Genomic DNA, 25,211 nt, shown 5'->3' with positions numbered 1-25,211 from the left:
GTTACATTGATTTACTAATGCTACCCGCTTAGGAAACTAACTCTGATATTAATTACATTACCTCAATAACTTGTTCTTAATGGCACATATTAGACAGTAAAATATTAGCTACTACTAATATTATAAGTTATTTTCATCTGCTTATTTTTAAAGCTCATAGTGCACACGATAAAATTCCAGAAGACCGAGAATGGCTGTTAGATACAATAGAATGCTCTAAGAGTCACTATCAAAAATGAGCATATCAGTGCATAAAATGTATGGTAGGTTTATTTGGCAGTCATTTCATTGTCTATCATACTGTTTTTTCTTATAATTTTGTAGAAGCCTATGTCAGAATTAAGCACTTTTTTAGAAGAGAATAATCATGGATGACTGAAATTAACATTTTAAGCTGATACTGAAAATTATTCTAAATTCTATTACATTTATATTTGTATTTTCTTTCAAAGGCTAATGGAAGTATTAAAAAGAAAATGGATACTTCCCTGCCAGAGAAAATACCATGATCACGAAGGTGGCTTTCCAAGGGAAAGGCCGATCTATGGCACTCTAGATGTGCTGACACATGAGATTTCCCCGAATGTGGGAAACTCAGCTGCATAATTTGCAGAAGTGAAGGACTGTGTTTGTGCTTTCACATGGGAAAAAAAAAAAGAGAGAAAAGAAAATTGAGTCATTTAGTGGATATAGAAAATGGAAAGAAAACCATATACTGGAAACAATTCTATATGCCTACAAAAATTGGTGACCTCCAGTACAAAACAATAAAACATCAAATGGTTATTTCTTAGAAAGATCACATAGTGCTAGGATGACTCTTGCAAATGCTTGAGAACTTTGTCCAGATGAGGTGTCTGGGGGAAGCCTCCAAAAGGCAGCAGATAAATCTGGGAAAAAGAAAAGTAATTTTTAAATGCATAAGCCAATGTTTGTGTATTAACATTGCCCTTAAAAATATTTATTTTGTGAAATGATTAGAATTGGTTTGTTTGTTCTTAAAAAGTAGTTTCCTTTTGGAAGCAACTTGTGTGAAATGGCCTAAAAATTATGTAGCTAAAATAATTCAGATTTTTTCCTAAATTCTAAATCATTTGCAGGAATTGTAAAAATGTTATACATATCAGCTTTCTTGCATTTCTTGAGTTTATTCTAATGAAGAAAATAAAATATAAGGTATAAAGTTACTTTTATAATCAAACTGTCAATCTTTTTAAATATTTATAATTTGGAGACAGTTGACCACGATGTTTAGATGGGCATAAGACCTCCCCAACAGAAGATGCTCCATTATATCCTCATTCAACAGGTGCTATGTATCAACAGGCTAAATAATAATAACAATTTTCTTTTTGAAAACTCATTTTGATGATTTACTTATATTGTCTTCAATTATTATTTTATTACATATTTTGTAACGCATCAGCTGTGACTGAAAATTTAAAAAAAAAATTTCTAGGACAGCTTTGGCAAGATGATTGGAAGAAGAATAGTTTAAGTAGGGTCATGTTTTATTTTACCCTTGTGATATTTTCTTTGTAATTAGGTACAACCTTGTCCTAGTTCATAAAAATGTGTGATATTTCAGTAAGAGCATAAAGTAATTTATTTAGTCTTTCTCAAATTCCAGTGGCAGTAAAACTTAACAATTTTACCAACTTTAATACAAAATTTACTGTAAAAAACAAATACTGAGCAAAATATATATAGAATCAATTTATGAGCTCTTCTAATTTAAAACAAATATTTGTGTTAAAATATTCTGGGAAGATTAGCCACAATGTGAGTAATGCAGTTTTCTTTTCTCTTTTCTCTTTTCTTCCCTCTTTTCTTCCTTTCCCTTTCCATTTCTGTTCCTTTCTTTCTTTTTCTTTCTGTCTTTCCTTCTTTCCTTCCTTCTTTCTTTCTTTCTTTCTTTCTTTCTTTCTTTCTTTCTTTCTTTCTTTCTTTCTTTCTTTCTTTCTTTCTTTCTTTCTTTCTTTCTTTCTTTCTTTCTTTCTCCCTTTCTTCTTTTCTTTTGTTTGCTCTTTTGATAGAGTTTCACATTGTTGCCCGGGCTGGAGTGTAATGGCTGTGATCTTGGCTCACTATGACTTCCACCTGCGGAGTTCAAGTGATTCTCCTGTCTCATCCTCCGAAGTAGCTGGGATTACAGGCATGCATCTGTATTTTTGGTAGAGACCGTGTTTCACTGTGTTAGCCAGGGTGGTCTGGATCTCCTGAACTCACAATCCACCCACCTCGGTCTCTCAAAGTCCTGGGATTACAGGTGCTGAGTCATTGCACCAGGCCAGGTTAATCATTTAAAGCCTGTCTTGTGCTGTAACATATAGCATGACTTCTCATCAAGTTCATGTAGCCAAGGGATGAAATTACCTAAATTACAGCAGTTGCCCAGAATAACAGCTGTATTGCTCAGAAACCTTATTTTTTATCACCAGAAACAATACAAAGTGGGGGAAAATGTAAAAACAAGTAGATTTTCATGGTACACGTTCTTCCCATTTAATGTTTAATAGTTTAATTTCTTGTTGAGATAAAGATTATGGACATATTTTTAATAGAATGTCTGAAATATTAAAACCAATATAAACAATTTTCATATGTCACAATGTGTGGAGCATAGTAGATTACATTTTTGTGCTTGGGGCACTTTTGTGGTAGAATTTATTAAGTGATGCTTCTAAAATTTGGTTTCATCTAATCCCAGTGAAGTGCATATTATCAGAATCCACAGTACCTTCAAGTACCTTTGCGCCAAGATTTCTGACTGCTTTGCTAGCCAGTCACAATTTTCCTTGAAAGCAGTAAGTCTCCTAGTTTATTTCTATATTATGTTAAAGCTTTTGTTGTTAGATGTAGGGTTTACTGAAGATATAAGAACCTTCTCATTTTAAATAATTCATATAATTTTTTATTTGATTTAATATCTCAATGCCCATTGTGGGAAACAATACAATATGAAGTGTGTTGCATAGCTTGAGGAACAGCAATTTGTTCAGATTGGTTAGAATATACTATGTTTTTAATTTTTTATAGTACATAAGCAGTAGCATCAACCACTATGAATGCAAAATACAATCTACATTTGTCAAGACCTATAAATATACCATCAGGTCTACTGATATTGGTACATTGTAATCCAACTATGTTATGGCCCTTCCTATTTGGCCTATTGCTGTTTGCAGTCTATGTTTCTCTTCTGGCCTAGACTTTGATTCTGGAATTTCTGTTCCTTAGAGAGTGTAAGAGAAATATGTGTAGATTAATCTTATCTCTGCATTACTGCAGCATCTCTATAAGTTTGCTACCTCAAGTGATTGCATCATGTTGTCCAGGTTCTAATAACCTCCCAATCATCCTGGAGAGGATTCTTCAAATGGAAGTCAACATATCCTTCTTTAATGTACCACTTAAATTATTACTATTAAGCAGATTCCAGGATGTGACTCAGCCCATTGAAAGTCCATGTGTCACATACTGCTATCTGCTTGAAAGTCCAGTTTTCTATTGTTCAAATGGCCAGAATATTGACTACTACTTACTACTAATGAATTCAAATATTTGCCTCTATAAATTAATGGTTTAATGTTTTTAATCATTCATTTAAAAAAAACAGCATGCAGTTTAATCGTTGAGCTAATTTGCTCATTCCATCTTCAATTTGTCTTTACATTTCTGTTCTCTATGAAAGCCTGCCAATAGGACATTGTTCATCCACCTTGAAACTTCCATTCATCAACCAAGCATGTTGTTGTTGTTAATCAGGAGCTTTTTAAAGGGCATTGCCCATCTAAGAGTGAGATCCAGTAATCCTGAGGTGGTTCCAAACTTGATGCTAGAAACTACCAGACTACTTGCTCTTGAACAGGATGAGCATCTCCTTCCCTGGTAACATTTTACTCTATAAGGCCATCTTTTATGGCATTTTTGAAGTCTTCTGAGCACTTCCTCATTAGATTATTTCCTTAATTTGCCCAACACATTATAGGTGTTGCAAGATTTATAATTATTATATGGTCTTCAGTCAAAGAAGCAGTCTCAACACCAAGGCAAGACAAGCTAGTAATTATCTATCCAATGGTGCATATTGTTTCATGGCATCCAGGAGTGCCCTGGACCACAATTTCCAGCTCATGCTAAAGCATGTGTAGGCTTTCTGCCATGACCTCCATCTGCCCAAGAACATGTTGAAAGTACTTCTAAAACCAGAATTTGGATCACAAAGACCCAATGTGTACAGAGAAAGAGCATTTTACCATTCAGAAGTGGTCAGATGTAGTGAAATTTCTTATTTAAATATACCATAATTTATTGGTTTTTAAATTAGTAAATTATAATTTTACATATTTACAAAGTAGAACTATCATTTTTATGCATGCACACAATGAGTTATGATCAAATTTTTAAATAGCATATTGGTAATTGCTATATTAATAATTTGGGACATTTATGACATATTTGTTTAAACAACTTTCCACATCTAAACTTCTAGTTATTTTGAAATCTATAATAAATTATTCATATCAATATTCTCCTTCCTATACAATCAAACTTTAGATCCTATTCCTTCTAACTGTATTTTTACCCATCAACTCACTCACTTATTTGTTTGCTCAATATCTTTCACAGCCTATGATAATCTGTCATTCTATTCTCTACCTCCATGAGATCAACTTTGTTATTTCTCACATATGAATAAAACCACGCAATCCTTGTCTTTTATGTTACCTTTGACTTAACATAAGTCCCTTATATGAAGCCTTTTTCTGAGTAATGTTTAGTTATTATATTGAGGTTTTTATAAAACTGAAATAGTCACTTACTTAAAATTTACCTTAACTGTTACCAAAATTCCTTGGGTATATAGGACTGTAGTTTGTAAACAGCTAAATGAACAAAGATGTCTTGAAGCCATCTTAGGACACTAACATTGTGCTGTTTTCTATCTCCTGTCTTACTTAAAGACCAAAAGAAATCAGTAATGCACTAATTTAAATTTATAAATACAAGGGCAGAAGTTACAACAAATACCAAAAGTTAATGAATAAAATGATATGCTGTTTATACTCCTCATTTTAAAAGCACTTAATTTATTTTTTAATTTTTATGATTATTGCTTATTTCAAACATGGGCTATTATAACTGAGTTGACATAAAAGTTATTATAAAAGAGCAATAAAATAATAATGTACACTGGACGTAATATAGTAAAGTTTGGTCAAGTAGGCAGGAGTAAAGACAAGTGAGTCTTCTGCCATGAGTAACTTTGGGGAAATAAGTACATTTTGAGGAATAAGTTACTTAGTCTTTCTAGGATTCAGTATCTTCTTTTGAGAATAATGCATTTTCCAAATAACATAAGATTATTTACATGATTAAATCAGAATTATTAACACTCAATAAATGTACCTATTAACCTCAGGTGTGGATGGAAGGCGAGCATAGACAGAAGCTCCAAAAGTCAAAGCATGGTTATAGCCATAAAGCAAAATACAGTTTGTATTTCAAGTATCTAAGACACTTCTGCATGCTTTTAATTGTGTCTTAGGTTTGTGACAAAGAAAGAAACAATACCCACTTCCTGCTTTGGAGAAGCTGATTGCATAGACAAAGAGAATTGAACAATGAGAACACATGGACACTGGAAGGGGAACATCACACTCTGGGGACTGTTGTGGGGTGGGGGAAGGGGGAAGGGATAGCATTAGGAGATATACCTAATGCTAAATTTTGAGTTAATGGGTGCAGCACACCAGCATGACACATGTATACATATGTAATTAACGTCCACATTGTGCACAAGTACCCTAAAATTTAAAGTATAATAATAAAAAAAAAGAAAAAGAAACAAGGCAGATATACGTGCCACAGTACGTTGCCAAGACAACATAAAGCACAAGCAACCAAGTCCAAAAGTAAGATATCTAATTTGCAATTTTATATTCCGCCTATTTCATTTGCTTCTTGCTGGTATGACTAAACATCGCTATATGTGTTAAATTCAACACCCTACGGGTCATACGGGATATAGTACAAGAACTTACATTACAATTTTTCTTCCAATAGTGGCTGTTAACCAAGTATTGGTGAACATCCCATATGAAGACTAATAAAAGTAAAGCTACCACGACTGTGATGCTTGGATGATATAATTTACTGGATCTAGCAAAGAGAAAGAAAGTGTGCATTTTGTAATCCTATAAATGATAAGTGATGAGAAACTAGTAGCTGAAAGACACATGATTTCTGCCCACTTAAAGGAAAAAAATGAAGAAATTGTAGGAGAACCATTTACGACACTTAAAATATTCTAATTTTTAAATTTAGTTTGTATCAATATCTATACAGAAAAGTAAAAAAAAAAGTCATAACTATAATAAAGAGCTTCAGTATAAACATTACCAAAATTTAGATATCCCATATTCTCTGATTTGGAGGTGTATCTTAAATAGGTCACCTGCCACTATGATCTAACTTTTTTACCGCTTTATTTTCAAATGAATACTTTTCATAGGCAGTTTGATGATAATTCTTAACTAATATTTTTTACAAGTTCCCATAACATAATTTGAAGTAGAAATTGGTTTCTTTAGCAGAAAAAGTTCTCATTTGAGAAAAATATAGAGAGAATTTTTAAAAAGCACAGCTTATGAAACAGATAAAATAAATATGTCAGTCATAGTATCTCAGAGATTTTAGCCATATTATGAAGAAGAACTTCCGGCATAATTCTTTTAAAGTACAGTAATTTCTGAGAGAAAGCAGTAGCTGCTATCCAAATCTTCAAAGTAATAGTAATTAATAATTAGAATTTACCTAATTGTTCTGCTTCTCATCTTTGAAAAATCATTGTCTATATTTTTACCTATGCATTCAATTGCAAGAATACTGTTTCTGGTGGAAACTATTTATATATATAATATATATATATAAGACTATACATATAAAATAATAAACTATCTATATTATATATAGTTACATATATTATTTATAACTATATATAATATATAAAACTATATATATTATATATAGATATGTATATATAATTTATATAATATATGATAGATGCTTATATATTATATATAATATGCATATATATGTGGCTGTTGGATCACAGAATTCATATGACAAGTAGCACCATTGTTTTTGAGTCCCACAAGTTTTTCTGGTGGGTGAGATATAAGAGGGAGCAGATATTCCCACTCAAAAAGTGCTCACAACCTGGGATAAGAAGGAAAAATAATGCTTGTAGTAAGAAAATAATTCTGTTCACTTTCCTTTCCATCAAGTGACAAATTAATATTAACAACAACTCATTTATCAATACAGCCATTTTGGAAGGAATATTTTAAATTTTGATATTAACAACAATTCAAGTGACTATACCGATATTTAACTACAGAACCCCTAGGTCCATATTTTAATGACATTATATCTGTTTGTTTTTTTAAAAAATGTTTTGTTTAGAAAATATCTTTTGATTATATACATTTACTATGTCAATGCAACTGTAAATAAATTAACAAAATATGTGTTTTTATAAAGGAAACTCTTCTTTCTACATAGATCCCTCAAGACAAATAAAGATCTGACCTTTTAAGCAGTGAGTTTGTCTAGAAACTTCTGCAATTTGCTAGAAAATACACTCACACAGATAAAAACATAAACAAATACAATTTCACCATTTTCCAATTAAATATCTGTACAGAATGTGTTGTTAATTGTATTCTTAACCCCCAGTTTTCTCTTGAAATGAACTAAATTTTATCATTTGTTAATTTACTTATATGACTTCCCACCCTGAGTTTCAGTTCTGTGTAAGATTTGAACATTACTACTTACTTTGTTGGACAGAGGGGGACATTTAGAAGTAATACAATTCACTCAAAATTTCTCTTCTCACATTATGATTTTTAAAGCCATACTTCTCTTAGACTTTAAATAAAATAACATTAAGCAACTTCAAGGCTTGGTTTATTCAAATATTTCTCATGAATACATTTTAAATATAAACACTTTGTACCCTTAAATTCGGCTTCTTTTTACACTAAGCTTTCAGTATTTTTCAACATATGATTCAATAAAACTCAGTTTAGTGACCAACACCAAGTATAAGGGAACACTTAAGAAATGCATATATTTTTAATTTAATATTGTCTGACATAAATGATTTAAATATATACCTGATGGCTACAAAATATTAAACTAGTTGATCGAAAACAAACAAAACAAAAATGAGATAATTTTTTTCTAAATGAAAATAGTCTTTCAAAGTAAACTACTATTAATGAACAAAAACAGCTTTATAATTTAAAAACTCACTAGATATTGCTTTGTCTATGTAATATATTGCATTCAATTTCAGGAGTTTTAGACCAGGCTATCCAACATGGCAAAACTCAGTGTGTGTTAAAAATGTCAAAAAAAAGAAAAAAAAAAAACACTGCCAATTGGGCTGGCAGGTGCCTGAGGTCCCAGCTACTCAGGAGGCTGACTCAGGAGAATTGCTCAAACCCGAGAGGCAGAGGTTGCAGTGAACTGATATCCTGCCACTCCAGGTTGAGCAACAGAGCAAGATTTAATCACATCCCAATCACATGCCAAAAATAAAAAAAATAAAATAAGAAAAGATCAAATTAACGGTGAATGCATTAGTTATTGTTTATGCAGGTTCACCTGAGCAAAGAGAAAAATCCATGTACTGATGGAACTTACATTTTCACTTTAGTGGAAAGTAATGACAACATCTAGTGATTTTATTTTTATGTAAGAAGGATAAGGATTTTGGGTTCATTTATAAGCAGGTGAATAGTATAAGCTCAAAGGAGATTTGAGCAAACTTCTTGAAACAACAAGGAGCACAAAACCACTGAAGTCATAGTATATACTGAGGCTCTGAACAAGAAAGAGGATGGTAGAAGAAGATATGCAAAAGAGAATGAGAAGAAAATAATATATGGTTGTTTGTTACATTATAAAGACCATGGTTTTAACTTAGGAAAAAGGGAAGCTGCTATTGAATGCTCATAGGTGGAGTTACTTTTTAAGGTAAGGGCAACATTCTATATTTAAATAATAGTGATAGTTGCATAACATTGGGAATATCCTGCAAATCACTGAATGTGTACTTTAAAATGGTTAATTTTATAGTATCTGAGATATACTTCACCTAGTTGTAATAGTGGTAATAGTGTAATACTTGTAATAGTGGAAGGTGGGAGATCAGTAAAGAGGCTGAGTTAATCAGATGAGAAATGTGGATAACCTGTATCTGGGTGACAGCAGGAAAAATAGGGAAAAGTTGTTAGGTTCTGGACCTCTTTTAAAAGGAAAACATGCAGAATTTGAGGATTAATAGAAATGAGGAGATGAAAAGAAAAGTGTCAAGAATGATCTTACAGTTTTAGGCCTTTGCAACAGGATGTAATTACTATCAGGTGAAATGTGATACACTTGGGGGAAGTTGTTTGGAAGGAGCATCTGAATTCAGTGCATAGCCTTGACATCAAATTGCCTGTTAAACATGAGTATGTGCAACACAGTCATATATGATTTGGTCTTTGGTAAGAGGCTGGCTGGAGATAACCATTTGGGATTCATAGTACCATTCAGAAATCCATCTTACAGGAAGAGATAACTGGGAGATTGAGAGCAAATTCATCAGGAATAGCTCAAGGAAGAGGGTGACTAAGAAGTAACTTATATTTGGCCAGGCCTGGTGGATTGCACCTCCAATGCTAGCACTTTGGGAGCCTGAGGCAGGCAGATGGCTGGATCCTAGAAACTCCAGTGCAGACTGGGATACATGGGAGAGACTCCGTTTCTACCAAAATTAGATAGACTGGGTGGCATGTAGTCACAGTCAACCAGGAGGCTGATGTGGAAATATCACCTGAGCATGGGAGTTTGAGGCTGCAGTGAGTTCTTGATCACACCACTGCACTCAAGCTTGGACAACAGAGACAGACCATGTCTCAGTAAACAAACAAACAACAAAGACAAGAAATTAAAAATTATATATATTATATTTGACAAAAAAAGGTGATTATTTTAAGTATAGTATATTTGGTAGACTGTTGGGGAAGAGGGCCTGACTGGTAAGGTAAGTGGAATTTTTAAAGGAGAGCATATTATCAAAGGAAAAAATATTCACCTGAAATTCAATGTAACCTTTTAAATTTAGCAGTTAGGGTGTCACTCATGGCCTTTGAGAAAGGACTGTGACTTCATTGTTGTGGGATAAAACCTGAGACAGAATATGAACTGATGGAAATAAAATAGCTAATAGAATTTCTCTGTTAAAATTAAAAGTAGAGAAAAATGTCAGTACCAAAAGAGACAGTTTCTGTTGTGGATCGTAAAATATGGAGTTTTTATATATGTGTGATAAAGAAATCAGGGCAGTGAAGAAGAGAATAAAATAAATTACACTAAAGAGGAAAAAATCAATCACATTGATTGATTGGGTCCAGGAGGATGTATTTTAAAATGTGATAAAGGTTTTGTCTTTGAATAAATACATGCATGTATTTAAAGGTGTGATTTAGATCAGAATAACAAACAACAGACGTTGAGGAATTTAATACTCTACTCTAAAACTTAACAAATTGGAGGAAAGGATGTTTATGGTAAGTTATGAGAATAAAAGCAATGCAAAGAAAGTTCAGGAAATGAACATCTTATCAAATAAAAATAAAATAGATAACTTCTTGATTCTTCCCTCCCAATTTTTTAAACTACTACGTCTATTTTTCCCATTGATATTTTAACAAATGACCAGCATCTTCTGGGGAAATATCATGTTCTCTCTCTAATAATTTGCGTTGTACTCTTACACATTTCTTGTCTTTTTATTATATTAACAGAATTTTTAGTCAGAAAAGTTTTCTGCCTAAATTCCATTCCAATATTTACTTGAATTAAAAGTACTGTTGCCTTTTGTCTTCCTTCCTATTCATTTCTGTTGAATGTTGCTTCCCACCCATAATGACTAATTGACCTTCACAATATATCATTAATTTCTCTGATAGTTTGTCTAGAAAGAACCTATTATGACCTGCTTCACACAGCCCCACAACAAAACAGAATTTACATCTTCTATAACCATGCTAAGTCCAGATTTCCATTCTATTTAAATTGAAACTTTACTTGATTAAAAACTTCAGCGCATCAAGCCAAGAAACAGTATTTTAAATGCAAAATAACTAACATCTAACAATAAGTGGAACTTAAAGGGCTCACTATTTTGTATTCCTTTCCAAATCAGAAATATCTGCTAGATAGTTTTCTTAGTGTCATGGTTGGATTTGGCTTAGACCTTGTGCCGTTTTGTTGTAGTCAATGTCAGCTGCAGACATTGGCTGCAGAGCACAAAAAGAAAACTTATGAGAAATATATCCCTTTCTTCTTACTACTTGAAGAGAGGAGTATCATCTTGCTGTTAAGAGGTAGTTAAGACCTCATAGAAGTTTTATTGTCTATTTCCTTGAAACAATGTTTGCTAAAGAAATAATATGTCAAGATATTTGACATATTGACTAAATTATGTCAAATGCTTTAATTGACTGCATTATGTCAAGTCGTGGTTCAATATTTCCTAAACCAGATATATGTATTTTTATTGTGATTAGTGATCCATATTTACCTGTTTACATTTTCCATGTATAGTGAATTATACAGAATCTTGTTTTCTTCTGTTTGGATTTGATATGGAAATATACTGGATTCACTGACAAGAAGGGTTTGATTTAGCAGCATGCTGAGAATGGACACCATGTTTGAAGAGACTGATAAATAAATTACAGGAGGAGTTTTATCTTTGGAAGAAAAATTGGTCCTTGGGCACAGACCCCATATGAGCTTTGCTTCCTAATGTTTTCCAGCAAAGACTTTAGAAGAAATAAAGCTGCATTACTTTTTTTGGCACGTTCTTCCTTTAGGACCTACAGTGAGGTAAGTGACACAAATATCTCCCATTCTGTTTCCAACAAGTAAATAGAATACAAATAGTTCACTAACAAGATTAAGGATGGGGTAATCATCATTCCTCTAACTGAAATGCATCCCTGTTCAGTTTTATTTAGCTTTCACAATTTTGAAAATTTTCCTATTTAATTTTTATCAGTCATAAGATGATAGTTTTTAAAAAATGAAAATGGGATTTAGTTAGTGGTTTTTTTCTGCTCCTTTTATTATTATTCTCATTCAGCCTAACGGGCATTCAAAATAGTAATGAAGGATACGAATACAACCTTAAATTAAGGAATGAGGGTAGAGTGAGAGAGAAGAGAGTATGGCTCAAAAATAATCTCACAAGTTTTATTTGCCAACTCATGTGATTTAACATGTTAGTGGTAGATTTTCTAGTCATCCTAAATTTGGAGCTGTGACTTGGAATATCAAAATTAGCTAAACAATTCATTTCCATATGATTTCTGTCTGCTACTATACTGATTTTCATGAGTACTATAAATTTTCTAAGAACTAATTTCATTCAGATATGCATTTAGACTTCTAACATACTAGAATGTAGAAAATATATACATTTTATAGAATTAAGTGTCACTGGGGATAAGTGTTACTTTTCTTTAAAAGGTAAGTGCAGAAGTTTATAAACACTTTCAAAAGTGTGCAATCTCACGATTTAATCTTCTATGCAAATAAAAATTAATAATAGCTAGAGCAATTGGTGACACTAGCAGGGCAATAAACACTCCTGCAAAGCCAAGGAATTAATATCAGTGATAATGCATGAAGTGATTTCGGGCCATACCCTGGAGATAATTTAAGTTTAATTGACTGAGTCTCCTGAAATAAAAGGATTTAGGCAGAAACAAGAAAAAAATGAACAATACATTAGCCAGAAAACTCAACAGATAAATAACACACCTGAAAATATAAGAACCAATAAATCCTCATGTAGTACAAACACACCTAGTTTTGTTGCTTTAGTTGTTGTTGTTTGGAGACAGTGTCTGTCACCCAGGCTGGAGTGCAGTGGCATGATCTCACTTCCCAGAAACTTTCAAGTCCCAGGTCCAAGGGGTTCTCCTGCCTGAGCCTCCCAAATAGCTGGGACTACAGGCACACACCACCAAGCCCAGCTAATTTTTGTGTTTTTAGTAGAGATAGGGTTTCACTATATTGGCCTGGATGGTCTCAAGCTCCTGACCTCGTGATCCACCCACATTGGCCTCCCAAAGTGTTGGGATTACAGGCATATGCCATTGTGCCTGGCAAATTTCTTCTTTGTTACAAGGCTAATTTAAGAAATTTTATATATTTCTTAAATTTCTTGCAATAGGCTGAGCATGGTGGCTCACACCTCTAATCCCAGCACTTTTATAAGCCAAGGCATACAGATCATCTGAGGGTGGCAGTTCGAGGCCAGCTTAGATGACATGGAGAAACCACCCCTACTACAAATACAAAAGTAGCTGGGTGTGGTGACATGCTCCTGTAATCCCAGCTACTTAGGAGTTTGAGGCAGTACAATCACTTGAACCTGGAAGGTAGAGGTTGAAATTCTGTGATGATGAGAAATGCTGAGATATTTATATATAGTGTGTGTGCACACACAGCCACAGACACACACACACACATACACACTACACCTGTTAGCTGTGTATATGTATTCTTTGGTAAACAGAAGATACTTATTTTTAATTGGGTTATTATTTTCTTGTTCTTTTGAATCTGTTTTTCTTTCCTTGTACATTTTGATTAACCCCTTGTCTGATGGACAGTTTGCAAATATTTGCTCTCATTATATTAGTCTGGTGATTTATTTTATTTTATTTCTATATTTTTCTGTAAGTCATTTTTGTAGTATGATGTAACCTCATTTTTTTGTTTGTGTAATTTTTTTGGCTTGTGTTTATGAAGTCTTATCCAAAAAATATTCTTGCCCAGACCAAGGTCATTAAATGTGTTTTGTGATTTATTCTACTAGTTTCACAGATTGGTGTTGTCATTACATCTTTAATTTTAAATGTTTTTAAATATATATTCTTATAGGTCAGGCCTCACTGTATTACCTAGTGCAGTGGCATAAGTGTTTCATTCTATAGTTTGACAGTTAGGCTCAGGTGATCCTCCCTGCTGGGACCCCTCAGTAGCTAAAATTATAGAGGCACACTACTGCACTTGGCTTTTTAATTCATTTGAGTTAATTTTTGTATTCGGTGAGAGATAGGGTTCTAATTATGTTCTTCTGCATATAGTTGTCTTGTTTTCCCAGCACCACTTATTGAAGAGACTGACATTTCCTCATTTTGTTTTCTTGGCACCTCTGCAGAATATCAGTTGACTATACAGGTGTAGATTTATTTTTGCTCATTGTGTTCTATTGTATTGGTTTATAGTATTGTGACATCCCAGTTGTGTGGATTCAATCGCCAACCCCATTGACATCTTCAGGATAGCTTTGGCTATTCACGGTTTTATTTTTGTGATTTCATATTTATTTAGGTCTTTTTTTCAGTTTCTGTGAAAAATGCCATTGGTGTTTTGATAGAGACTGCACTCAACTTGTGCACTTCTTTGGATCATAAAAACATTTTAACCATATTGCTTTTTCCAGTCAATGAACATAAATATCTTTCTACTTACTTATGTCATTTTAACATTTTGTTAGTGTTTCATAGATTTCAGAATGCAGATTTTTTTATCTCCTTGGTTAAATTTACTCCATTTTATCCCCCATACATATTGTGAATGAGATTGTGGTCTTAACCATTTGTTTTTTGATATGTTGCTGTTAGTGTATGGAAATGCTATGCAACTTTATATGTTGATTTTGTAAACTGAGACTTTACTGACCTTCTGTATTAGTTCTAACTACTTTTTAGTTGTGTGTTTAAGGATTTCCATAGTATGTCATTAGCATATCTGGACAACTTTACTTCTTCTTTTCTAATTTGGGTAGCTTTTCTTACTTTCTTTTGTCTAATTGTTCTGGCTAAAGACTTTTATTGTTACATTAATAGAAGTAGTGAAAATGAACATCCTGGTCTTCCTTTATATCTTCAAAGAAAAGCTTTCAACTTTTAATTCCCTTTGAGTGTGATATTAGCTAAGGCTTTTTATATATGACGTTATCTGGTTATTTGGGTCTATGTCTTTTGTTGTGTTGACTTACAGTTGTTCCACACATAATTTGTTAAGAGATTTTATTGTGAAAACATTGAATTTTGTCAAAATTTTTTTCACTTATTGAAATGACTGCATAGATTTTGTTCTTAAATTTGTTGATATAATGTATGACATTTAATGATTCTAGTGTATTAAACCATTCCTTCATCCCTGTAATCTCACTTGATCACAGTGAATGATTTTCTAAATGGTCATTATAAGTCATTTTCCCAGTATTTTATTGAGGATTTTTATATTATGTTTTTCAAATATAATGGCCCATAGTTTTCTCTTTTTTTCTTGTATCGTTGTCTGGTTTTGTAATGAGCATAATGCAATCCCAGTGGAATGAGTTGGAACAGTTCCCATATCTTCCTTTTTGTTTTATGTTTTGACTAGGTTAAAAAAAAAAGTAGCAGTAGTTTCTTTTTGTGGTAGGTAGAATGCAGCAGTGAATACATCAGGTCCTGGGCTTCTTTTTCATAGTTGACCTTTTATTGCTTATTTGATTTCTTACTATTAATTTGTTTCTGGGTATCAGTGATGGTATCTCTTTTATGGCTCTGATTTCCTTTATTAGGGGCTTTGTTTTTTTTTTGTTTCTTTTTTTTGTTTTTTTTATTTTTTTTACTTTTGAGTATAGATTTTTATTTTCTAATTCCTTCATTGAAACATCAAGTTGTGTATTTGATATCTTCTTGTAGTTGAAGGCATTTATTACCATAACTTCCCTCTTAAAACTGCTTCGATTGAATCTCATAGGTTTTGGTGTGCTGTGTTTCTATTTTTGTCTCAAGAAATATGGTGTTTTCTCTTTAATGTCTTCACTGACTCATTGGTTATTCAGGAGCATTTTTAATTTTGATGTACTTACAAATTACGATTTCAGAAGAGATACTTGATATGACTTTGATTTTTCCAAATTCATTAAGATATGATTTTCTACCTAATGTATGATATATCCTGGAAGATGTCTCATGTATGCAGTGGAGAAAAATGTTTATTCTATAGCTCTTGGATGAATAGTTCAATAACTGTTTTTAGCATTTTCTCTACATGGCATTTTCATCCAATGTTTACTTATTAAATTCTGTCTGCATTATCTATTCATTGCTGAACGTAAGGTGCTGAAGTTTTCCAGTATTATCTTGCATTTTTTTCTTCCTGTGGATCTATTAACATTTGTATTATATATACGCATATATTACTCATATAGATGAATTTCTGTTTTAGTATGTTAGGTTTTTCTGCTGCTTAATTCTGTATCCTCTCTTTGTCTTTGATGTTTAGTGGCTTGATAATATTAAATCGTAGGGATATTTTTATTGCAATTGAATGTGATTGTAAGCCTTCGATATTCCTACAGCAGAACATTTATATTTTCTTTAAGTTTGAAGGCTTCTGTTATTATTTCTTCAAATAAGCTTTGTACTGTTTTTTTATACTTTTTTTTTTGAGATAGAGGTTTGCTCTTGTCTCTCAGGTTGGAGTGCAATGGTGGGATTCTGGCTCACTGCAACATCAGCTTCCTCGGTTCCAGTGATTCTCCTGAATTCCAGTGATTCTCCTGACTCAGCTTTCTGAGTAGCTGGGATTACAGATGTCCAACAATACACCCGGTTAATTTTTCTATTATGATAGATAAACCAGTTCACCATATTGTCCAGGCTACTCTCAAACTCCTGACAACATATGATCCACCCACCTTGGCCCCCCAAAGTGCTGAGGATACAGGCATGAGCCATCACACCCAGCTCTACCACACTCTTGAATGCCAGTGTCTGATACATTTGCTCTTTGGAGATTATCCCATTAATCTTATGAATCTTATTTATGTTTTCTCCTCTGACTATACATTTTGAATTGACCTGTCTTTGAGTTTTGCTGCTTGACCACTTCTATAGTCACTGCTGTCAATTGCATTTTTTATTTTGTTGTGTTTTTTTCTTCAAGATTTCTGTTTGTTTTTTCCTCCCATTTTTTTAATCTCACGTGTAAGTTTCTCTGATAAATTTCAGAATTATCTGTGTTTTGATGAAGTTCACTGCATTGTCTTAAAACAAGTATTTTGAATTCTTTGTCAGGCCATGTGTCCATGCCCATCTATTTTGGATCAGTCACCACCAGAGCTTTATTTTGACCACTTGATGATATCATATTTCTCTCATTGATCCTAATGCTTGTGACTATGCATCCATGTCTGGGCAGTGATGTAGGTGCCTAATTCAGTGTTTTAGTTTGTCTTTGTTTGGAAGCTTTCTTCCACAGTAAGGCTGTCCAGAGATTCATGGCAAGGAGAAGAAGGAAATTAAGGTCTTGTAGTCTATGATAGCTTCAGCCCTGGTAGCATGAAGGGAAATATTAATAAGCAGACTTTCATGTCTGGAGTAATTTGACTGACAAAGTTGACTCAGTGCCAAGTTGCACATGCATCACACAGTTGAGCACTGGGTGCACTCAAGGCCTGTAGCTTCCATGGTCTCCGCTCTGACCTTTATTCGGTGCCTGAGGTTACTGTAGTCAATCAGCAGGAATATTGACTGGAACTCAGCTCCATTCTGCTGTGGTCATAGTTTCTTATCTGTTGCCAGCGTTGGTCTACATGATTACCCCTGGGTATCAACCTCATAAAGTGCTGGGGTAAGGGGACAGGCAAATAAAAGTCCCAAGGCAAAATGTACTATGCCTACTTCCTTTGCCCAGGCAAGCCTCCCACCTCCATCTCCTGAAAAATTGAGACTACAGGAAAGTGCCACCATGGCTGGCTAACATTTTTGGTGTTTTGTTGTTGTTTTGTTGGGCTCAAGTGATCTACTCACCTCAGCCTGATAAAGTGCTAGGGTTACAGGTATAAGTCATCACACCCAGTTAAAATTTACTTTCTAAAATTTAACTTTTAGATCATTTCTTTTTATTCAGTCTTATTTCTCATAAATGCAGTTAAGAATGTTATTGCTTTTGAGTTTCTCTTTGGGTATTCCTGAAGGAATAAATGGACTCTTGATATTCATTTTCTAAATGGTGTTAGAAAATGAATAATTACTTTAGATGAGTAAAGACTATTTGGCCTCTTTTTGTTTTCTGGCTTCATTTCATTGTGTATGAAGACTGTGTTACTTTAACCCTCATGTATACATGAAATGAATTTTTACTCTTTCAACTGAATGTAGTAGAAGATTTTTTAAACTGATTATTCAACAACTACATAATTTTGGTTTTCTTCCTTGTGCCTATTAGTCTAATTATTGGAATAACAATGTCAAAATTAAATTAATTTTCTTCTTAAAAACTTTCTGATAAAATTACCTAAATACACACAAACAAAAACATGCCCACACATATCACTTAATTTCTAAAACTTTTAATTTTTCTACTTCTCTAGCACCTTGTATTCCATCATTCAGCAAAATCTGGCAGCACCACTTCCAGAATTTTCTTGGACTCCACAGATTATTTCTGATTTCCTGTTATCACCATTACACTGTAATTTCCTACTTTAAACTCTAACTTTCTGTTAAAAAAGAAACTACCTTTTCAAGATCTAGTTCAGGTAATTTTATTTGTTCTTAATTGAGACTTCTTTCTAGGTGCTCTCACACCTTATAGCATCAGATATGAATGTTTCTATCCAATTTCCTGTGTTCCAGTTATTTTATTTTGAGGGAATGTGTATATACGTTTATAAATTTGGGTATGTGTGTATTCACTTATTATTTGTTTTTCCCAGGTGTAGTATATGTTTTGCATGCATATATTTACTATATCCCTGATAATGTAAAGATAACAGATTTTTTTTTTCTTTTTTGTAAGTAAATTATTTTCTGAAGGAGCTGGGTTGGGAGAAATATATCTTAACATGGCAAGTTTAAAAGAGAAAGTGGCCATTACTAAAGAAAATTATTCTCTAACATTTTCATGTTTATCTTTAATAGCATTGCTGATGACATATTCCCTCTTCTCAGTTGTGTAGGTGCCATTCACTGCAATATACTGGCCATCCATTCTGTCAACGACTTTGCTGTCCTTAAGCTACAGGTGATAAAATTCATCTATGTCATGATATGGCGTTCCTTGGTGATTATCTCATGTGCAGTGACTGGCATTTTTCCCTGAATCTCTGAAACAGGGGAGCTTACACTTTCTATTAATCTTATATTTTGTGTTATTGTTGACACCACGGCTGGAGTTTTGGAAAAGTGGAGCTCATCTTCCTAGCAACACAGAAAATAATTCCAGCTTGGTGGGTAACTACGGATGCCTATCTTAATCAGGCTAGTTATATGCTGCCATCAATTCTCCCTGCTGGTCAGCAGTGAAACTGCAGCTGTCAAATGAGGAACTGATAAGAGACAGGGGTGGGCCATACAATCCTACACTACAGCTTTCCGTTTTTAGAAAATGTGATAATAATATTGATATTTAGATTCTCTGGAAGGAAAAATTTACTGAAATCTTGTGATGCAGTAACTGCTGTGTAGCTCATCATAACCTACATATAAGCCATTGGCTTTATGCTCCTCTTCTGTCAGTATTTGCAACCAAGGTGGTCAGGCAAAGTATTGCCAGGAGATACTGAAAATCATCTAGAAGCACTGTGATATTGTGTAAGCATCTGGAGAAAATTCCATTAAAAGAATAAAAGTAAGCAGCTGAGGAATTACTATCACTCATGGAGAAGGGTTAGATATGTTCAATAAACGAGTATGCAATATCCATATATACTTTCACAGAACAACGAGTAAAGAGGGTGAGTGTGACTTTATAAAGATACTCATAAAAAATTATAAACAACAAAATCTTGGAAGTAGTTTCTAATAAAATTGATTTTTCTAATGTCACTATGCATTAATAATTTCTGTTTTCTTAAATATAATTGTACAACTTATTAAACAAAACACAATCCAAACTCCATCTGGCTCCAAAAACTAAGCAGAAAAAATAACCATAATACATTTTTCACCTAGTACATTTTTGGAACCTATATCTTTAATTTAATAAGTGTTTGTAATATAGCATATACATTATCAGTGAACATTTTCTTTTCACCGTTTTCCCTCTGTGGTGCAGAAACACTTTAGTTTGATGTAATGTGATCCAATTGTTTTTTGTTTTGCTTTTGTAGTCTGTGCTTTTGGGGTCATAGAATTGAGTTTTCAAAAATACAATTAAATTAAAAATAAGAATTACCACATAATCCAGCTACTCTACTTCCAAATATGTACTCAAAGGTTACAAAATTAACATGTCAATGAGATATCTGCACTTCTATATTCATCTCAGTGTTATTCATAACAGCCAAGATACAGTAACAACCCAAGTCCTCATCAATGCAGCAACAGATAAAGTGTGGCACATACACACAAGGAGATATACTGTACAGCCTTAAAAAAAGGAGAAAGACATTCTCCATCCAGCTTTGTTCCGTTGCTGGTGAGGAACTGCGTTCCTTTGGAGGAGGAGAGGTACTCTGCTTTTTAGAGTTTCCAGTTTTTCTGCTTTGTTTTTTCCCCATCTTTGTGGTTTTATCTACTTTTGGTCTTTGATGATGATGATGTACAGATGGGCTTTTGGTGTGGATGTCCTTTCTGTTAGTTTTCCTTCTAAAAGACAGGACCCTCAGCTGCAGGTCTTTTGGAGTACCTGGCCGGCCGTGTGAAGTATCAGTCTGCCCCTGCTGGGGGGGTGCCTCCCAGTTAGGCTGCCCAGGGTTCAGGGGTCAGGGACCCACTTGAGGAGGCAGTCAGCCCATTCTCAGATCTCCAGTTGCATGCTGGGAGAACCACTGCTCTCCTCAAAGCTGTCAGACAGGGACATTTAAGTCTGCAGAGGTTACTGCTGTCTTTTTGTTTGTCTGTGCCCTGCCCCTAGAGGTGGAGCCTACAGAGGCAGGCAGGCCTCCTTGAGCTGTGGTGGGCTCCATCCAGTTCAAGCTTCCCAGCTGCTTTGTTTACCAAAGTGAGCCTGGGCAATGGCGGGCGCCCCTCCTCCAGCCTCGCTGCAGACTTGCTGTTTGATCTCAGACTCCTGTGCTAGCAATCAGCGAGACTCCGTGGGTGTAGGACCCTCTGAGCCAGGTGCGGGCTATACTCTCGTGGGGCACCATTTCCTAAGCCCGTCGGAAAAGCACAGTATTTGGGTGGGAGTGGCCCGATTTTCCAGGTGTCATCTGTCACCCCTGGAAAGGGAACTCCCTGACCCCTTGGGCTTCCCGAGTGAGGCAATGCCTCACCCCTGCTTCGGCTGGCGTATGGTGCACTCACCCACTGACCTGCGCCCACTGTCTGGCACTCCCTAGTGAGATGAACACGGTACCTCAGATGGAAATGCAGAAATCACCTGTCTTCTGCATCGCTCGTGCTGGGAGCTGTAGACTGGAGCTGTTCCTGTTTGGCCATCTTGGCTCCTCTCCCCTGAGAAGAAGGCTTCAGACGATCAAATTACTCCGAGCTACGGGAGGATATTCAAACTAAAGGCAAAGAAGTTGAAAACTTTGAAAAATATTTAGAAGAATGTATAACTAGAATAACCAATACAGAGAAGTGCTTAAAGGAGCTGATGGAGCTGAAAACCAAGGCTCAAGAACTACATGAAGAATGCAGAAGCCTCAGGAGCTGATGTGATCAAATGGAAGAAAGGGTATCAGCCCTGGAAGATGAAATGAATGAAATGAAGTGAGAAGGGAAGTTTAGAGAAAAAAGAATAAAAAGAAATGAGCAAAGCCTCCAAGAAATGTGGGACTATGTGAAAAGACCAAATCTATGTCTCATTGGTGTACCTGAAAGTGACGGGGAGAATGGAAACAAGTTGGAGAACACTGTGCAGGATATTATCCAGGAGAACTTCCCCAATCTAGCAAGGCAGGCCAACATTCAGATTCAGGAAATACAGAGAATGCCACAAAGATACTCCTCGAGAAGAGCAACTCCAAGACACATAATTGTCAGATTCACCAAAGTTGAAATGAAGGAAAAAATGTTAAGGGCAGCCAGAGAGAAAGGTCGGGTTACCATCAAAGGGAAGCCCATCAGACTAACAGCGGATCTCTCGGCAGAAACCCTACAAGCCAGAAGAGAGTGGGGGCCAATATTCAACATTCTTAAAGAAAAGAATTTTCAACCCAAAATTTCATATCCTGCCAAATTAAGCTTCATAAGCGAAGGAGAAATAAAATACTTTACAGACAAGCAAATGCTTAGAGATTTTGTCACCACCAGGCCTGGCCTAAAAGAGCTCCTGAAGGAAGTGCTAAACATGGAAAGGCACAACCAGTACCAGCCACTGCAAAATCATACCGAAAAGTAAAGACCATCAAGACTAGGAAGAGACTGCATCAACTAATGAGCAAAATAACCAGCTAACATCATAATGACAGGATCAGATTCACACATAACAATATTAACTTTAAATGTAAATGGACGAAATGCTCCAATTAAAAGACACAGACTGGCAAATTGGATAAAGACACAAGACCCATCAGTGTGCTGTATTCAGGAAACACATCTCATGGGCAGAGACACACATAGGCTCAAAATAAAAGGATGGAGGAAGATCTACCAAGCAAATGGAAAACAAAAAAAGGCAGGGGTTGCAATCCTAGTCTCTGATAAAACAGACTTTAAACCAACAAAGATCAAAAGAGACAAAGAAGGCCATTACATAATGGTAAAAGGATTAATTCAACAAGAAGAGCTAACTATCTGAAATGTATATGCACCCAATACAGGAGCACCCAGCTTCATAAAGCAAGTCCTGAGTGACCTACAAAGAGACTTAGACTCCCACACATTAATAATGGGAGACTTTAACACCCCACTGTCAACATTAGACAGATCAACGAAACAGAAAATCAACAAGGATACCTAGGAATTGAATTCAGCTCTGCACCAAGCGGACCTATTAGACATCTACAGAACTCTCCACCCCAAATCAACAGAATATACATTTTTTCAGCACCACACCACACCTATTCCAAAATTGACCATATACTTGGAAGTAAAGCTCTCCTTAATAAATGTAAAAGAACAGAAATTATAACAAACTATCTCTCAGATCACAGTGCAAACAAGCTAGAACTCAGGATTAAGAATCTCACTCAAAACCGCTCAACTACGTGGAAACTGAACAACCTGCTCCTGAATGACTACTGGGTACGTAACGAAATGAAGGCAGAAACAAAGATGTTCTTTGAAACCAACGAGAACCAAGACACAACATACCAGAGTCTCTGGGATGCATTCAAAGCAGTGTGTAGAGGGAAATTTATAGCTCTAAATGCCCACAAGAGAAAACAGGAAAGATCCAAAATTGACACCCTAACATCACAATTAAAAGAACTAGAAAAGCAAGAGCAAACACATTCAAAAGCTAGCAGAAGGCAAGAAATAACTAAAATCAGAGCAGAACTGAAGGAAATAGAGACACAAAAAACCCTTCAAAAAATTAATGAATCCAGGAGCTGGTTTTTTGAAAGGATCAACAAAATTGATAGACCGCTAGCAAGATTAATAAAGAAAAAAAGAGAGAAGAATCAAATAGATGCAATAAAAAATGATAAAGGGGATATCACCACCGATCCTACAGAAATACAAACTACCATCAGAGAATATTACAAACACCTCTACGCAAATAAACTAGAAAATCTAGAAGAAATGGATAAATTCCTCGACACCTACACCCTCCCAAGACTAAACCAGGAAGAAGTTGAATCTCTGAATAGACCAACAACAGGAGCTGAAATTGTGGCAATAATCAATAGCTTACTAACCAAAAAAAGTCCAGGACCAGATGGGTTCACAGCTGAATTCTACCAGAGGTACAAGGAGGAGCTGGTACCATTCCTTCTGAAACTATTCCAATCAATAGAAAAAGAGGGAATCCTCCCTAACTCATTTTATGAGGTCAGCATCATCCTGATACCAAAGCCTGGCAGAGACACAACCAAAAAAGAGAATTTTAGACCAATATCCTTGATGAACATTGATGCAAAAATCCTCAATAAAATACTGGCAAACAGAATCCAGCAGCACATCAAAAAGCTTATCCACCATGATCAAGTGGGCTTCATCCCTGGGATGCAAGGCTGGTTCAATATATGCAAATCAATAAATGTAATCCAGCATATAAACAGAACCAAAGTCAAAAACCACATGATTATCTCAATAGATGCAGAAACGGCCTTTGATAAAATTCAACAACGCTTCATGCTAAAAACTCTCAATAAATTAGGTATTGATGGGTCGTATCTCAAAATAATAAGAGCTATTGATGACAAACCCACAGCCAATATCATACTGAATGGGCAAAAACTGGAAGCATTCCCTTTGAAAACTGGCACAAGACAGGGATGCCCTCTCTCACCACTTCTATTCAACATAGTGTTGGAAGTTCTGTCCAGGGCAATTAGGCAAGAGAAGGAAATAAAGGGTATTCAATTAGGAAAAGAGGAAGTCAAATTGTCCCTGTTTGCAGATGACATGATAGTATATCTAGAAAACCCCATTGTCTCAGCCCAAAATCTCCTTAAGCTGATAAGCAACTTCAGCAAAGTCTCAGGATACAAAATCAATGTACAAAAATCACAAGCATTCTTATACATCAATAACAGACAAACAGAGAGCCAAATTATGAGTGAACTCCCATTCACAATTGCTTCAAAGAGAATAAAATACCTAGGAATCCAACTTACAAGGGATGTGAAGGACCTCTTCAAGGAGAACTATAAACCACTGCTCAAGGAAATAAAAGAGGATACAAACAAATGGAAGAACATTCCATGCTCATGGGTAGGAAGAATCAATATCATGAAAATGGCCATCCTTCCCAAGGTAATTTACAGATTCAATGCCATCCCCATCAAGCTACCAATGAATTTCTTCACAGAATTGGAAAAAACTACTTTAAAGTTCATATGGAACCAAAAAAGAGCCTGCATTGCCAAGTCAATCCTAAGCCAAAAGAACTAAGCTGGAGGCATCACACTACCCGACTTCAAACTATACTACAAGGCTACAGTAACCAAAACAGCATGGTACTGGTACCAAAACAGAGATATAGATCAATGGAACAGAACAGACCCG

The 25,211-nt window shown here is 34.9% G+C and overlaps 1 non-coding gene across 1 annotated transcript; it reads left to right on the top strand.

The window, feature by feature from the left end:
• The first annotated feature begins 480 nt into the window (after positions 1-480).
• Positions 481-640, top strand: LOC129053538 (U1 spliceosomal RNA). Its single transcript, XR_008518327.1, has one exon. It is a non-coding gene; the product is annotated as a U1 spliceosomal RNA (small nuclear RNA).
• Positions 641-25,211: the final 24,571 nt, after the last annotated feature.

The sequence above is a fragment of the Pongo abelii genome, chromosome Y (genome assembly GCF_028885655.2).
Source record: "Pongo abelii isolate AG06213 chromosome Y, NHGRI_mPonAbe1-v2.0_pri, whole genome shotgun sequence".
Classification (NCBI taxonomy): domain Eukaryota; kingdom Metazoa; phylum Chordata; class Mammalia; order Primates; family Hominidae; genus Pongo; species Pongo abelii.
This window is presented reverse-complemented; position numbering and strand designations above follow the sequence as displayed.